At 45.4% G+C, this 17,160-nt stretch overlaps 2 non-coding genes and 3 pseudogenes across 2 annotated transcripts; all 5 read left to right on the top strand.

Moving 5' to 3' along the window:
• Positions 1-329: 329 nt before the first annotated feature.
• LOC141204468 (U2 spliceosomal RNA) lies at positions 330-504 on the top strand (annotated as a pseudogene).
• Positions 505-5,450: 4,946 nt separating this feature from the next.
• LOC141204311 (U2 spliceosomal RNA) lies at positions 5,451-5,629 on the top strand (annotated as a pseudogene).
• A 1,109-nt stretch (positions 5,630-6,738) lies between these two features.
• LOC141204440 (U2 spliceosomal RNA) lies at positions 6,739-6,830 on the top strand (annotated as a pseudogene).
• A 785-nt stretch (positions 6,831-7,615) lies between these two features.
• On the top strand, positions 7,616-7,799 carry LOC141204254 (U2 spliceosomal RNA). The gene has a single exon (XR_012275221.1). It is a non-coding gene; the product is annotated as a U2 spliceosomal RNA (small nuclear RNA).
• A 6,193-nt stretch (positions 7,800-13,992) lies between these two features.
• Positions 13,993-14,175, top strand: LOC141204279 (U2 spliceosomal RNA). Its single transcript, XR_012275237.1, has one exon. It is a non-coding gene; the product is annotated as a U2 spliceosomal RNA (small nuclear RNA).
• The last annotated feature ends 2,985 nt before the right edge of the window (positions 14,176-17,160 follow it).

Here is a 17,160-nt window from a genome sequence, read left to right as displayed (position 1 = left end):
AGCAGGAGAGGTAAGTAATCAGCAGCCCTCCTGCTAAGGGTAGACAGCTGCTCGTTCCACCCCACCCCCCGCCTTAATTGGTTCTCCTCCCTTCCAACGGTGTTGAGGCGGGTGGGAACAGCAGGGGGTGAGGGTGCTGTGTTTAAAGAGGTGGAGTTATGCAGATCTAAAACGCGTGGATTGCAGCAGCAGCAAGCCGAAAAGTGCAGGCATGTAAGGGATCTAGAGGTTGACAACATGTCTTCTTAACGGGAGTCCAGGAGCTCATCTCCACAAATGGACTCTTCAGGATCCTTGGGTGGCTCCGTAGTTCGAAACCAATTCTGGTTATCGCTTCTCGGCCTTTTGGCTAAGATCAAGTGCAGTATGCCTGGTCTGGTCATTTAAAGGCTAGTACAGCTATGCTGTACTAAAAGGAGTGGTGGAGAGAGAAGGTGAACCTGGAAAGGATGGGAGTAGTTGTCCACTTCGCAGGGACCGGGGATGCCCGGGTCCGTAATGGTTTCAGGATCGAGGTCGCGCAGGAGAAGAGAATGCATTTTTCACTGGGATACCTGGTCAATATGGTGCTTTATGACATACTGAAGGTAAAGAAGGAGGAGATCGTATGCCTGCAGGAATTCAGGAGAGAGGGACGGTATGTGCTTGTTTTTTCTTCTGTTGGTGCATGCCAGAACCTGTACAGAGCCCTCAGGGAAAATGCTGACAATGACTTGCTTTCAGGACTTACTTTCACAGTCCTTTATTCCAGAGGGGACATACCCTTAGTCGTTTTCATGCATAATCCCTTTGTCCCCCTGGAAGAAATAGCAGATTTCCTTAAAAGACATTGTTCCTATGTACAGTATGCCCACAGAGTAGTTAGCATGGAGTCTGGACTGTGGACTGGGAAGCACAAGTTCTTTGTCCGTTTTGGGATAGACCCTCAGGGCCCTGGGGGTTTCCACTATCCCCCTTTAAATTTCAGCATTGGCAGGAATAATGGATATTTATTTTTCCCTGAAGCCCCCTTTTACTGCCGCAAATGTAACTCCTATGGCCACATGCAGGAGAACTGCCCTGAAGCAATGCTCTGCAGAAAATGTAATCTACCTGGGCACCGTGCAAAGGACTGCCCCAACCCTGTTGTATGTAATGGCTGTGGGGAGTCTGGACATGTGTACAGGGATTGCAGGGCACGCACTGGTGGAGCCAGGCTGTATGCCCAGGTTGCCTCTGCCAGCCCTGTAATGCCTGGTAGCAATGCTCTGCAGCAGAGCCGACCTCATGGAGCTGACTCCATTGTCAGCGAAGAGTTACTTGCCTCCTCAGCTGCAGGTAATCAGCTGCCCTCAGGCAATCAGCTGCTGAATCTGACACCTGTGAGTGCTGCCATCCCTGTGACTCAGAGCGCTCCAGCAGCAGCCTCTGCATCTGCAGTGAGAGTGGGGGGCGGAGCTACAGAGCCAGTGACGTCGGAGGGGGCGGAGCTAGACATGGAGCTCAGCGAGCAACTCCCAGTACTTGTGTCTGCCTGTGGTGAAGGAGATATGGAGGAGGCACTGAGCAGAACGCCCCATGTCTCCTGGGACAAGCTGCAGGCAGATGATGAGGAGGAGCAGAGTGTCAGTGCCAGTGGCACTAAGTGTGAAATAAAGGAGCAGGGGGATTTCACAGCAGCAGCAAGGTCCTCTGAAGAGACCAGGGGGAATGCTGTGAAGAAACCCCGCCTCGCTTATCATTATGCAGATGAGGGCAGTGAAAGTCCCATGAGTGAGCGGGCTTATCCAGACTTGGTTTTCTCCCCTGATTGCGATTTTTTAGAGGGGGTTCCTGCCCTCACCTGTTACCAGTCCGGCTGCCAGCCCCCAGAAGGACAAGGCTGATACAGAAATGGGGGACATGTAGAAATCTCCATAAGAAAGTTCTGATATGGCTTCCAAAGCTTCACTTAATGTCCTATCCTTAAATGTGAGGCAGATGAAATCTAAAGGACGCAGGTGTACTGTGCTCAGGTATATCAGATCATTGGGAGCAGATATTTACTGCCTGCAGGAGTGCGGATTATCAGAAGTGCCGGACAATCAGGACTGGCCTCATGGACAGCACATCTGGTCTGGGTCTAATGTAAATAAGAACGATGGTGTGGGGATCCTGCTGGGGAACGCAGAGTGCAGCATGGACAGCTACACAGTGGTGGAGGTGGGGAGGTGCATTATTGCCATAGTGAAATATAGGGGGTGGCGGGTAAGAATAGTTAACATCTATAGTCCTACCGGAAAAGAGGAGCGTCTTGCTCTCTTGGAAAAGGTTCAGTTATTTTTGCCAGGAAAGATTCCTACCATTTTTGTTGGTGACTTTAATTGTGTTACGGATGAAACCGGTGATGTAACCGGGAAAAAATTATCCCATTTAATTTCAGATTTTTCTTTTTCAGATGCCGCTACTTTAAGGTCGGACAATCCACCACCTACATATAGGGCGGACAGAGGGGGGATCGAATCACGTATTGACAGGATGCTTTTCTCCAAAAATCTGGAGTGCATTAGTTTTAAGCAGTGTGCGGTCCCCTTCTCGGACCACGAGTGTTTGAGGGGTATGTTCAGACAGAAAGGGAGCTTTGTGCATGGGAGGGGTGTATGGAAGCTGAATGTGAGGTTGCTAGAGGATGAAAGAGTGATGAGTGAGTTTAAAAAGAAGTATGAAAGGTGGGGATACTATAAAAACAGGTTTGCATGTGTGTTAGAATGGTGGGATTGGGTGAAGCAAGAAATCCAAAAATTTTTCAGAAAATGGGGCTACAAGAAAGCTGCCATATATAGAAATAAATTCAAAGAATTAAATATGAGGATTGAATGGTTGAAAAAATGCAGTATGTCTGGGATTGATGTGAGTGATTTGTTAGTGGAAGCAAAGAATGAGTTAAAACGTGTGATTGAGAAAAAGGGGAAAGAAATAATGTACAGAACCAAAATAGAACACCTGGAAAAAAACGAAAAATGTACCAGATACTTTTTCAAAAAAATGAATGGGAAAAAAATGGATATGGATGAATTACTGGATGAGAATGATGTGAGTATAACTGGAGAGGGTGTGATTGAGGAGGTGAATGGTTTCTATAGTAGACTGTATGGGGATAAATGGATTGATTCTGGTTTGATGGGTGAAGTGTTAGGTAGCTTGGAAGATAAATTGGATAATGATGAATGTGAGAACTTGTGTGAGGATGTGATTCTGGATGAAGTGAGAAAGGTGGTGTTCAGTGCTCAGAAAAACAAAACACCAGGTAAAGATGGTATACCAGTAGAGTTGTATGTGAAAGCGTGGGAGTGCATGGGTGCGGATCTGACGGAAGTATGTAAGTATATGTGGGAGAATGGAGAACTGTGTGAATCTATGAAAGAAGGTGTGGTTGTGTTAATCTATAAAAAAGGTGAAAAGAAAAAACTGGGGAATTGGAGGCCAATAACGCTTCTAAATTCCGACTACAAGGTGTATAGCAAGATTTTAGCAAACCGTATGCGTGAAGTGATTGGGAAGGTTGTCAAGGATGATCAAGTGTGTGCTGTGCCTGGGAGATGTATAAGTGATAATCTGTTGTTGTTGAGAGATGTGCTGGGAGACTGTAGAGATAGAAAGCAGAAGTGTATGTTGTTGGCTTTAGATTTTGAGAAGGCGTTTGATAGAGTGTCGCATGTGTTTATGTTTGAAGTGTTAGAAAAAATGGGTTTCCCTAAGAAGTTCCTAGATGGTGTGAGATGTTTGTATGATGATGTGACGAGTGAAGTTTTAGTGAATGGTTGGTTGTGTGATAAATTCCTGATTAAATCAGGTGTTAGACAGGGGTGCCCTCTCTCCCCTGTTTTGTTTGTTAGTGTGATTGAACCTTTGTTATGTATGATTAGGAGAGAGAAAGCGATAAGAGGAATGCTAATACCTGGGAGTAAAGGAATGAATGTCAAGGTGCTGGGATATATGGATGATGTGGTGATTGTGAGTGAGAGTATTGCGTCTATGAGTAGAGTGAAGTTATTATTGGATTTTTTCTGTGGTGCGTCTGCTTTTAGGGTAAACTGGGATAAATGTTGTTTTAAGTGTTTTGGTGATAGTAGGATTAAGATGGATGGTGTGACATGTATGGAAGGGTCGATTAAAGTCTTGGGTATATTGCTGAATGATGATCTGAAGGGTACTGAAAGTTGGGATGAGTGTGGGTTACGGATAGAGAAGAAACTGAATTTTTGGCGAATGCGTGAGTTGACATTGAATGGAAAGGTACTTATAATTAAGGCAGTAATACTTCCAATATTACTTTATGTTGCTGGGGTCTTTCCGTCCCCATACAAAAAAATAAAAAGAGTACAAAAATTAATTTTTACTTTTTTTTGGGGGAGTAAAATGGAAAAATTAAAGAGAGAATATTTATACAAAACATATCAGAATGGTGGTCTGAATTTTCCTGATATTGAAATATTCCTGAGCCTTAATTATATTAAAACAGTGGTAGTGCTAATGGGTAAAAAGAACAAAGGTGCATATATGTTGCGATATATGGCTGGATGGATGTTGTATGGGTTATGCTGGGTGAAAAAAGATGGAAGTGTGCCTGTGGCTTTTAAATGTCCTGTGTGGTATGAGGTGATTGAAAGGTTTGTTAGAAAGAATGATTTGCTGGCTGTGTCTATGTGTGAGTTTGAGAAACCAAAAGCGGTGATGGGAAAAATGAGAGCAAATGAGATTGAATGTAATATTAATGATTTAAGATTTAATGAAGTGGCGGATGCATGGGAAAAATTGGGTACGCATGGTATGTCGAATAAACAGAAGGATGTGGTGTGGATGGCTTTGCATGATATACTGCCTGTGAGAGATGTGCAAAAGAGAAGAGATTTGATCAGAACGAATGTATGTCCAAGAGAAGGGTGTGGAGCGAGTGAGACTGTGAGACATGTGATGTGGGATTGTGATTATGCATATAGTGTGTGGAAAGGTGTGGGTGGTCTATGTAAGGAATTAGCAGGTGTGAGTTATATTAACTGGAGAGTGGCTATGTTTGGTATTGGTGCATGTGGAAAGGTGAATGAAAGGATTTTGTGGTTAATAATGGTGTGTGTCATGGAAAGCCTTTGGGATGTGAGAAACCTGGCTTTGTTCAAAAGAAAAACTGTACCTATTAATGACTGTATTCGGTTAATTCTATCTAGGTTGTACCTTATATATAAATGGGACAAGAGTAGAGGTGGTGGATTGGACGCTGAGGGCATTTGGAAGGTCATGAAATGGCGTCATCTGGTAAAGTACCAGTAATTTTATGTACCTTCATGAGAGTAATATAGCACAAATATACTAACTCTGATTTTGGAAACATAAATTTATAAAAAGAATAAAGATTAACCATGATGATGAGTTATAGTTGAGCAACTATTTGAAGGTTTTGGCGGACTTTCATACTGTTGTTTACAACAACCTGAATGGTTTTAAAAAAAAAAAAAAAAAATCTGTTCTTATCAGTTTAATATCTGATACGTCCCCTATCTGGGGACCATATATTAAATGGATTTTTAGAACAGGGAGATGGAAAAAGAGCTTGCTCTGTCCACTCCACGCATTGACCTGGTATTGCAGTATCTCCAGGACCGGTGCACCCCTTCTTTAATGCAGTTTCTAAAATCAGAAAGTATTGAATTCAATGTTTTTTGTTCATTTTGCTTGTTTGTCGGATTTTGGGATGGACTCTTTGGCTTTGCTTTTCTTCTCCTCATTGGATTTTTCATGTTCAAAGTTGCAGAAGCCAGATGACAAGCTCATTTTGGTTCAACTTCAGCAACTGTGCATTGCATTGCCATGTAATGTAACGCAATGCTATCTTTCTAGCTCTCCCTCTTTACTTCCTTTTGGATAAACAGACATATTAGGCAAGCATTTTGGAGCTTTCACCTAAATAACTACAGGTGGTGAGATAAGCTGCACAATATAATTGACCTTTCAGTATATTGTTGCACACACACCATCTATTTAGCAAATGCCCTTGTTATCAACAGCAGCCTTTTAAACTCACCTGAGCTAACAGGTATGTGCGCTGGTTACTCTGCTGCGCTTAAAATTTCTTTTTTGGTTTGCTACAATGCCTTTTCTGAAACGTTGTCTCCCTCTGCTGGAACACTGACTTCTTTCAATTAATGCCTGCAGACTATAAAAGAGAACCCAACCCAAAAAGTTTGGTTGATTAGTCTGTGGCATTCTGTTAAACTGTTGCTTATGGCGGTCTCTGTGAGCTTCTCAGCGACATTCAGCCAGCCAGGTATCCTGCCTGCAGTAGATGGAATGTGGCAATGGAACGCTGGCTGCGCGTGTCATAATAGGCTCTGAGCCTTTATATACCTGCGCACAGCAGCAGCCACCTTCAGTCTGCTGCTGGACAGCCAGCAGCAGCAGGAGAGGTAAGTAATCAGCAGCCCTCCTGCTAAGGGTAGACAGCTGCTCGTTCCACCCCACCCCCCGCCTTAATTGGTTCTCCTCCCTTCCAACGGTGTTGAGGCGGGTGGGAACAGCAGGGGGTGAGGGTGCTGTGTTTAAAGAGGTGGAGTTATGCAGATCTAAAACGCGTGGATTGCAGCAGCAGCAAGCCGAAAAGTGCAGGCATGTAAGGGATCTAGAGGTTGACAACATGTCTTCTTAACGGGAGTCCAGGAGCTCATCTCCACAAATGGACTCTTCAGGATCCTTGGGTGGCTCCGTAGTTCGAAACCAATTCTGGTTATCGCTTCTCGGCCTTTTGGCTAAGATCAAGTGTAGTATCTTTCGAAAAGGCGGTTTTGGATGTTGGCCGCCCTAGTAGATTGATACATTATGCACACTGGGGCTTAGGCGCTTGTTAGTACGCCAGTTGGCTAATATAGTCATCTGGTGGAAAGCATGGCCCCCCCAGGATCGACGCCATTGGGCCGGGGAAGATCGAAGTGTGAAGTGCCCCAGGAGTGGTGACCCTGGGGTGCCTTAACTCACTGGGATTGGGAACCCCACTTGAGTTTATGGCACATTTGCACTAGCACTTCAATATTTCTTTCTTCACACACACCCTTATTCCGGGCCTTCTGGCCTTAGGATGGGGAATTTTTCAATTCCCGTTCGAAGGTCCGGGCAGTATTATACTGTGAAGCCTTCACTATTTATTTAATTTTTTTTGTCACTGTGTGTCCACTTTTTCACGTGTGTCCACGTCCTTACTAGGATTTTGTCGGGATGCGGTTCCCTTACGGGTTCCTCTCTTGGCAGGTCTAGGGGGGGAGTGTGTGGCCATCAGGTTCCGCTCCCCCCTGAACCCCCCTGGCTCTCCTCTTTCGGGAGGAGAGCGTTGTTGGCTCCCCTCTTCCGGGAGGGGAGCACAGTCTTTGGCTCCCAGTGCCTTGCTCGGGTGAGAACTCGGGCAGGTATTGGGGGTAAGATTGGGTCGCCTCTGGCTCCGGCTGGAGGTGGCTATTTGTCCCTGTTCCTCGCTGTGGCCTTCTGGCTCGGAGGGACGGGGAATGGTTTGGGGGACCCTTCTCCTTTTGGAGAGGGTTTCAAGAAGATCAGCATCCTAGTGCACTTTTTTTGTGGCACTTGTCACTTTTTTAAGCGCACTCGGGTTTTGTACACGAATTCGGGCTTTCGATAAAAGAAAAAAATCTGTTCTTATCAGTTTAATATCTGATACGTCCCCTATCTGGGGACCATATATTAAATGGATTTTTAGAACAGGGAGATGGAAAAAGAGCTTGCTCTGTCCACTCCACGCATTGACCTGGTATTGCAGTATCTCCAGGACCGGTGCACCCCTTCTTTAATGCAGTTTCTAAAATCAGAAAGTATTGAATTCAATGTTTTTTGTTCATTTTGCTTGTTTGTCGGATTTTGGGATGGACTCTTTGGCTTTGCTTTTCTTCTCCTCATTGGATTTTTCATGTTCAAAGTTGCAGAAGCCAGATGACAAGCTCATTTTGGTTCAACTTCAGCAACTGTGCATTGCATTGCCATGTAATGTAACGCAATGCTATCTTTCTAGCTCTCCCTCTTTACTTCCTTTTGGATAAACAGACATATTAGGCAAGCATTTTGGAGCTTTCACCTAAATAACTACAGGTGGTGAGATAAGCTGCACAATATAATTGACCTTTCAGTATATTGTTGCACACACACCATCTATTTAGCAAATGCCCTTGTTATCAACAGCAGCCTTTTAAACTCACCTGAGCTAACAGGTATGTGCGCTGGTTACTCTGCTGCGCTTAAAATTTCTTTTTTGGTTTGCTACAATGCCTTCTCTGAAACGTTGTCTCCCTCTGCTGGAACACTGACTTCTTTCAATTAATGCCTGCAGACTATAAAAGAGAACCCAACCCAAAAAGTTTGGTTGATTAGTCTGTGGCATTCTGTTAAACTGTTGCTTATGGCGGTCTCTGTGAGCTTCTCAGCGACATTCAGCCAGCCAGGTATCCTGCCTGCAGTAGATGGAATGTGGCAATGGAACGCTGGCTGCGCGTGTCATAATAGGCTCTGAGCCTTTATATACCTGCGCACAGCAGCAGCCACCTTCAGTCTGCTGCTGGACAGCCAGCAGCAGCAGGAGAGGTAAGTAATCAGCAGCCCTCCTGCTAAGGGTAGACAGCTGCTCGTTCCACCCCACTCCCTGCCTTAATTGGTTCTCCTCCCTTCCAACGGTGTTGAGGCGGGTGGGAACAGCAGGGGGTGAGGGTGCTGTGTTTAAAGAGGTGGAGTTATGCAGATCTAAAACGCGTGTATTGCAGCAGCAGCAAGCCGAAAAGTGCAGGCATGTAAGGGATCTAGAGGTTGACAACATGTCTTCTTAACGGGAGTCCAGGAGCTCATCTCCACAAATGGACTCTTCAGGATCCTTGGGTGGCTCCGTAGTTCGAAACCAATTCTGGTTATCGCTTCTCGGCCTTTTGGCTTCGATCTTACAGCTTGTCTGTTTGGTTGTTGTCTATCTGGGTGCTTCCGGTACCCTCTCTCTCGGCCTGGGGGGATCGTTCCTCTTCGGAGGGACTTCACCCCCCTGCTGCTATAGGGAGAGAGGCTTAGTCCGGGAGCAACGGGAAGTGATCCCCTAAAAAGGCATATGCCTTTTCTTTCTTTCCGTAGTTGGCGTACTTTTTTTGGAAGAGATGCCGGCTGTGCTGTCATATGCATCGGGTGAACCCCGGATGAGAAATACAGTGCGAATTGACGTTTTGGAGAAGTTTCGCTGTGAGAAAAACATCCAGTATGTTTGCAACATCATCCTTCTTGGACTTCTGGGATTTAGTAGAGAGGACATCTTCTGCTTCCAGGACAACGAATCGAAAGGTACCTACACCATCACTTTTAGGAGTCAAGGGTGCTGCCAACAACTGGTCCAGAAAGTGAACGAAAATAGCCACATGGACGAAATGGAAGGTTTGATTTTTTCCTTATTATTTGTTTATGAAGAAGTCCAGATTGTGGTTCACTTCCCTAACCCTTTTGTGGAAGTGCTGGATATTTTGACTTTCTTGCGTCGCTATTGCGATGACGTGTCCTTTTTAGGAAAAATTAAAAATGCAGTTAAGTTTTGGTGTGGGAAGCGGAGGTTCCTGGCACGATTAAAGAAGGATCCAACGGGAGTCGGAGGAACACAGCACCCTCCCTCCACCTTCACAATCGGGAGGAGCCGAGGATACCTCTTCTATCAAGGTATGCCCTTGTATTGTAGGAATTGTGGCACAATGGGGCATACCCAAGACGCTTGCCAGGAGAGGAGGGCTGCCCGTTGTAATAATTGCAGCCAGTATGGACACTTGACGAAAGACTGTCCTCACAAGAAACAGTGTAATCTGTGCGGGGAGGATGGACATGTATTCCGGAGTTGCCCCCAGAGAACCAAGGTACGGACATATGCAGAGGCAACTGGGGGTCCCTGGCGAAGACAATCTCTAGCTCGCCCCTCAGTGTCCGTCGGGTAGGATCTCCTTGACAGGACTGAGCTAAGCTCTACTGGCCCCTCTGTAGTGGAGGTGGCAAAGAAGAAGCCCCCGCAAAAAGGGGACTATGGGCGGTCCGTCCAGGGACCGGAGCAGGGATGCTCTTCTGTTCGGGAGGGTGTCTCTGTGTCGATGGCCCCTGAAGATGTGTGTGTTTCTGGTGTGCTGGAGCAGGGTGCCCCCAGTATGTTGGCACTGGTGGGCCCTGCTGCGAAGGCCCCAGATGCTATTCAAGTGTCGAGCCAGCAGGACGCAGTGTGTTTTTCCCTAGGTGACGACCTCGAGAAGAGAGACCATGAGGCAGTAGTGGGAGAAGATTGCACTAGTGACCTACCTGAACCCAGCGGGAAAAAGATGCGTGCGGATGTCTGTCCGGATTCACCGGATGTTTCCTTGGGTGTCGGTGATTTGTGGCTGCAGGGAGCAGGAGCTGGATACCCGGTCACTGCCTCGGATCCAATGAACATTTCCTTTTCCCCGGAGTCAGGGATCTTGGAGGCACTGTTGGATCATAGTCCTGAACAGGTCAAGATGATTCTGGATGACTCCCTCCCACCTTGACTTTAATGCCGTCCATAAAATGCCTCTCACTGAATGTGAGATCTTTAAAGAGCCCTGTTCGCAGGGCTGCTCTTTTTCAATATTTAGAGACTTTAGACTTTGATGTGTGTTTATTGCAGGAATGTGGACTACAACACTCAATTAATTATGACGAGCTTAAAAAGGATTGGAAGTCGGGACCGTCAGTGTGGTCCGGCTCAAATGTGAATAGGTCTGCTGGAGTGGGTTTGCTCTGTCGTGGTAATAACATCGTGTTTTCCTCTGTTACAGAGATTACACCAGGCAGGGCAATGTTAGTACATTTGCATATTAATAATTTTAGTTTTCGCATAATTAATGTGTATGCTCCTCCCGACAAGCAAGAGCGCATCCAATTGTTTGAAATTTTGCCTGTATTTTGTGTTGGGTCTTCTCCCCTCCTGATAGGTGGGGATTTCAACTGCCTTAGTGTCGGCGAACAACGAGTAGGAGGGGACCCTCTCCGTAAGTTGGATAAGTCATGTTTTCTGCTAAAAAATTTTCAAACTGATTTTAAGCTATGCGATGCCTGGAGGTCTCTTTCACCGACGGACCCTGGATTTACATGGTCCGGTCGGGGAGTGGCCTCCAGGATCGATTTTATGTTTATATCTGTGGATTTTAAGCCGGTGATGTTTGATCTAATGTCTAATTTATTTTCCGATCACAAAATGTTAAAATTACAGTTAGAATACCAAGGAGAGCAGAGAATAAACAAAGGACTGTGGCGTTTGGGGACACATCTGCTGGAGGATCCTCAGATAAGGTCGGATTTTTGTACAGCCTACCAGGAATGGAGACAACATAGGCCTCCTTATATAAAAATGTTGTCTTGGTGGGAAAAGATTAAAAATAAAATTAGGCTTTTTTTTATCACGGCAGGGAGGAAGAAATCAAGACAGAAAAAACAATTTTTCTCAAATCTAAATACTAGGCTGCAGACACTTTATAAATTTAAAGAGATTGGGTTGGAGGTGGAGGAAGACATTGTCAGCCTAAAAGCAGAAATACATACACTTTTGGAGCAGAAGGGGAGAGAGGTTATTTTTAATTCAAAGGTAAAGCAGTTAGAAGAAGATGAAAAATGTACACGCTTCTTTTTTAAAAAAGCAATGGAGAGGAAAGATGCGATTACTTGTTTAGGTGAAGAATCCACTATACAGGGCATGAAGAACGTGGCTTTTGATTTTTACCGACTCCTTTTTAGTGAGAAAAGTGTGGATGATTCCTTTTTACAAGATGCTCTTAATGTCCTAGATTTTAAGTTGAATGTCAGATCAGGAGTTTTTAATACGGGATTTTAGCTTAGAGGAACTTTTTAACATTTTTAAAAGTTTTTCAAAGGGCAAAGCTCCAGGAGCAGACGGTCTCCCCGTCGAATTTTATCTGACTTTCTGGGATATTTTAAAGGATGATCTTTTAGCACTTTTTAAGGAGGTTTTTAAGTGTAAACGGTTGCCCAAGGGATGGAGGAGGGGAATAGTGTCCTTGATCTTTAAAAAGAAAGGGGCTCGTGAGGACCTTGCAAATTGGAGGCCTATCACCCTCCTCAACATGGATTATAAAGTATTAGCCAAATTTATTGCATGCCGGCTTAAAATGATAATTGATAAGTTGATACAACCAGAACAAGTTTGTGGTGTACCGGGAAGGAGTATTGCGGAGGTGTTAAATGTCATAAGAGATGCAATATGGTATACTAGGGATCGTGGTCAGAATTTAGCCCTGTTGGCGCTGGACTTTGAGAAGGCGTTCGACAGGGTATCGCACAAGTATCTTTTTAGTGTTTTAAAGAAGATGGCGATCCCGGATTTTATCATGTCTCTAATTAAGATTTTGTATAAAGATTCATATTGTCAAATCTCTGTTAATGGCTTCTTAACAGGTGAAATACCGCTGGAATCCGGAGTGAAGCAGGGCTGCCCTTTGTCCCCGATCCTGTTTATTTGTGCTATGGAGCCTTTATTATGCCAAATTAGGAAAGATAAAGTGATCCGTGGGGTCCCTGTTCCGGGTGGAGGGGGGGCCCAAATTAAAGTCTTCGGGTATATGGACGATGTTACTGCCATCTGCACGGATCCTGCTTCCCTCCGGAGGGTGGTGAGGTGTACCAGTTTTTTTAGTCAGGCTTCAGGTTTTAAGTTGAATTTTAATAAAACTGAGTGTTTGACAATTGGTTCCTGGGATACAGTGGACCTACCAGCAGTCAAAATGAAGTGTGATAAAGTTAAAATTTTGGGCATTACTTTTAATAAAGAAAATGACGGGGTTGTGAGTTGGGGGGAGGTCCAGGAGAAAATGGTGAAGAAACTATCCTTTTGGAATTTGCGTAGTTTGTCAATCGAAGGGAAAGTTCTAATTATTAAGTCTGTATTATTGCCAATGATGTTATATGTTGCAATTGTGTACCCTCCCTCCGACTTAATGCTCAAAAAGCTGACTCGCTGCATGTTTATATTTATTTGGGGCTCGAAGATGGAAAAAGTAAAACGCACAGAAATGTATAAAAGGCATCAAAATGGTGGAAAGGATGTTCCGGATTTGAGCATGTTTTTGTATATAAATTTCTTCTGTTTCTGTTTTAAGCTTCTTAATTCTAACAGTGTTTTTAGTCTGTTTTTAAAATATACTTGTGGTTATGTTTTTAAGAGATGGCTACGGCCATCCTTATCTTCGCCTGTTTTATTATGTCCCCCAAAGCATCTTATCTTAGAGAAAGTATGTAGAAATTATAAATTAAGAGACTTGGATACTGATATTCTTCAAGACCGAAGGAAATTGATAACTCATCTGAGAAGGGAAGAAAGAGTATCTGAAGTAATCAACTTTTCCTGGAGCAGATCCAAGCGAGTCTGGAGGAATGTGTTTGGAAAGTTTCTCGCAAATATTCATAAAGACCTTGCCTGGATGTCCGTCCACCAGTGCCTCCCAACTAGAGACTTTCAGCACAGGAGAGGCCTGGCGGCGCGGGCAAAATGTCCTAGAGACTCGTGTGGAAGTGATGAGACGGTTTTACATCTGTTTTGGAACTGTTTTTATGCGCAAGAACTTTGGCGGAGACTGGGGGTGCTTTTGAAATGGGTTTGTGGTCTGAAAGACTTTTGTCACGAATATGTTTTATACGGACTTTTTAATTGCCCAACTTTACATCAAACCAAAATATGCTGGTGTATAATAAATTGTGCAAAAAGTGCTATGTGGAAAGTGAGGAATATTTTGTTGTTCAAACGTGACTGTATTTCCATCAATGATTGTATTAGAATGGTTTTTAGCGAAATGTATATTTATTATTTGAAAGATGTCAAAGATGTGGGTAAACACGAAGCGAATAGAAGATGGTGTTTTTACATGTGGAATACTATTTTGTACTAATAATGTCTGTGGAAAGAGCTCTATTAATGCAGTAAATAAGAATAATGTGTTTTTGTACTTTTTTATATCTGAATAAATTTATGTTGAAACCTTATCTGTTCTTATCAGTTTAATATCTGATACGTCCCCTATCTGGGGACCATATATTAAATGGATTTTTAGAACAGGGAGATGGAAAAAGAGCTTGCTCTGTCCACTCCACGCATTGACCTGGTATTGCAGTATCTCCAGGACCGGTGCACCCCTTCTTTAATGCAGTTTCTAAAATCAGAAAGTATTGAATTCAATGTTTTTTGTTCATTTTGCTTGTTTGTCGGATTTTGGGATGGACTCTTTGGCTTTGCTTTTCTTCTCCTCATTGGATTTTTCATGTTCAAAGTTGCAGAAGCCAGATGACAAGCTCATTTTGGTTCAACTTCAGCAACTGTGCATTGCATTGCCATGTAATGTAACGCAATGCTATCTTTCTAGCTCTCCCTCTTTACTTCCTTTTGGATAAACAGACATATTAGGCAAGCATTTTGGAGCTTTCACCTAAATAACTACAGGTGGTGAGATAAGCTGCACAATATAATTGACCTTTCAGTATATTGTTGCACACACACCATCTATTTAGCAAATGCCCTTGTTATCAACAGCAGCCTTTTAAACTCACCTGAGCTAACAGGTATGTGCGCTGGTTACTCTGCTGCGCTTAAAATTTCTTTTTTGGTTTGCTACAATGCCTTTTCTGAAACGTTGTCTCCCTCTGCTGGAACACTGACTTCTTTCAATTAATGCCTGCAGACTATAAAAGAGAACCCAACCCAAAAAGTTTGGTTGATTAGTCTGTGGCATTCTGTTAAACTGTTGCTTATGGCGGTCTCTGTGAGCTTCTCAGCGACATTCAGCCAGCCAGGTATCCTGCCTGCAGTAGATGGAATGTGGCAATGGAACGCTGGCTGCGCGTGTCATAATAGGCTCTGAGCCTTTATATACCTGCGCACAGCAGCAGCCACCTTCAGTCTGCTGCTGGACAGCCAGCAGCAGCAGGAGAGGTAAGTAATCAGCAGCCCTCCTGCTAAGGGTAGACAGCTGCTCGTTCCACCCCACCCCCCGCCTTAATTGGTTCTCCTCCCTTCCAACGGTGTTGAGGCGGGTGGGAACAGCAGGGGGTGAGGGTGCTGTGTTTAAAGAGGTGGAGTTATGCAGATCTAAAACGCGTGGATTGCAGCAGCAGCAAGCCGAAAAGTGCAGGCATGTAAGGGATCTAGAGGTTGACAACATGTCTTCTTAACGGGAGTCCAGGAGCTCATCTCCACAAATGGACTCTTCAGGATCCTTGGGTGGCTCCGTAGTTCGAAACCAATTCTGGTTATCGCTTCGCGGCCTTTTGGCACGATCTATCAGGTTTACCTGTGTGGTCTTGCCTGTGAGGTGCTCTCGGTACCCTTTCTCTCGGCCTGGGGGGATCGTTCCTCTTCGGAGGGACTTAACCCCCCTGCTGCTATTGGGAGGAAGGATTAGTCCGGGAGCAACGGGAAGGGATCCCATGAAGGCTTGCGCCTTTCAGAGAGAAGAGTCGGTACGTTCCTGAGTGAAGGATGCCGGCAACGCTCACATATTCATCGGGTGATGCCCGGATGCGGAACACCGTGAGGATTGAAGTTGGAGCAGCATCGAGGATGGAGAAGAATTTGGACTACATCTGCCATAGGATTCTTCTTGGAGTTCTGGAGTTTCGGCGGGAAGACATATTCTGCTTCCAGGACAACGAGTACAAGGGGACTTACACCATCACCTTCAAGAGCCAGGGATGCTGTCAGCAACTCGTACAAAAGGTAAACGAGAAAAACTACTTAGATGAATTGGATGAACTAACCTTTTGTCTCTTGTATGCTTATGACGAGATCCCCATCGTGGTGCATTTCCCGAACCCCTTTGTGGAAGCTGCAGACATCTCGACCTACCTTACCCGCTATTGTGATGATTTGAGATACCTGGGTACTGTGAAGAACGCGGTAGGCTTCTGGTGCGGCAAGAGAAGGTATATGGCCCGTCTAAAGAGGGACCTTAGTGGAGTGGGAGGAATGCTACACCCTCCCTCAACCTTCGTAATCGGTAAGAGCAGAGGCTACTTATTTTATCCTGGAATGCCAGTATGTTGCAGGAACTGTGGACAAATGGGTCATACCCAAACGTCCTGCACGGGCAGGAAAGTAGACCGCTGCAATAATTGCAGCTGTTACGGACATTTAATGAAGGACTGTCCCGCTGGGAGGAAATGTAATCTCTGCGGTGAGGCGGGGCACATGTTCCGAGGATGCCCCAACAGGACCAGGACCAGGACCTACGCAGAAGCTGCATCTTCTGAAGCTGAGCCGATGCGCCCACCGGTCTTCACTGGCAGGCCGGCGTCGGAGGACGGTTCGAAGGGCGAGAAGGCTGGGATGGAGCAGGGAGCCGGAGGCCCCTCTGGGCGGCCCCTGCATCGAAGTCCCTTAACGATGGGCGGACCTCGCATGGACCGGAGCGGGGGGGTCCTCCTTCTGGGAGGGTATCCTCCGTATCGATGGTTCCCGATACCGATCCTGTTGGGCTGGAGGGTGGTGCCCCTGTGCGGTTGGCTACAGGGGACCACGCAGCGATGGCCTCAGGATCTTCCAGGGCGATTAGCCAGCCAGATGAGGGGGCTTTGCTTCTAGGTGGCGAACATCAGGAAATCTGTGTTGCTGATCTTGTCCTGATGGACCAGTCTCCCCCCCTGGAGGAGGTGGAGGAAGAGGAGGACTGCACCAGTGACCTAGTGGAGTCTGCCCCGAAAAAGAGACGGAATGTCGAAGCCCCAGCGTCTCCTGGAATGTGGCTGGGAACCGTGACCTACGAGGGGGCAACCGCCAGCTCACAGAATATCGAGTCGTTTGGGTCCTCTAGCCCGGATGTCCTGGAGCAATTTGATATACAGGGCTTTGAGTCAGGTGTCCTCATGGAAGATCCACCACCCTGACCTATGAATGCCTACATTAAGACTTGTCTCACTGAATGTGAGGGCATTAAAGAGCCCAGTTCGTAGGGCTGCTCTATTTAACCACTGACTTTGACATATGTTTATTACAGGAATGCGGGATACAACATGCACTAAATTATAATGATATCAAGACAGATTGGAGACTGGGGCCCTCCATCTGGTCTGGCTCCAACGACAACAAGTCAGCAGGGGTGGGCTTCCTCTGTCGTGGGAGAAATATTACAA

This window comes from Phyllobates terribilis, unplaced genomic scaffold, assembly GCF_046119375.1.
Source record: "Phyllobates terribilis strain yellow unplaced genomic scaffold, ASM4611937v1 Scaffold_134__1_contigs__length_4944459, whole genome shotgun sequence".
In the NCBI taxonomy this organism is placed as follows: domain Eukaryota; kingdom Metazoa; phylum Chordata; class Amphibia; order Anura; family Dendrobatidae; genus Phyllobates; species Phyllobates terribilis.
This window is presented reverse-complemented; position numbering and strand designations above follow the sequence as displayed.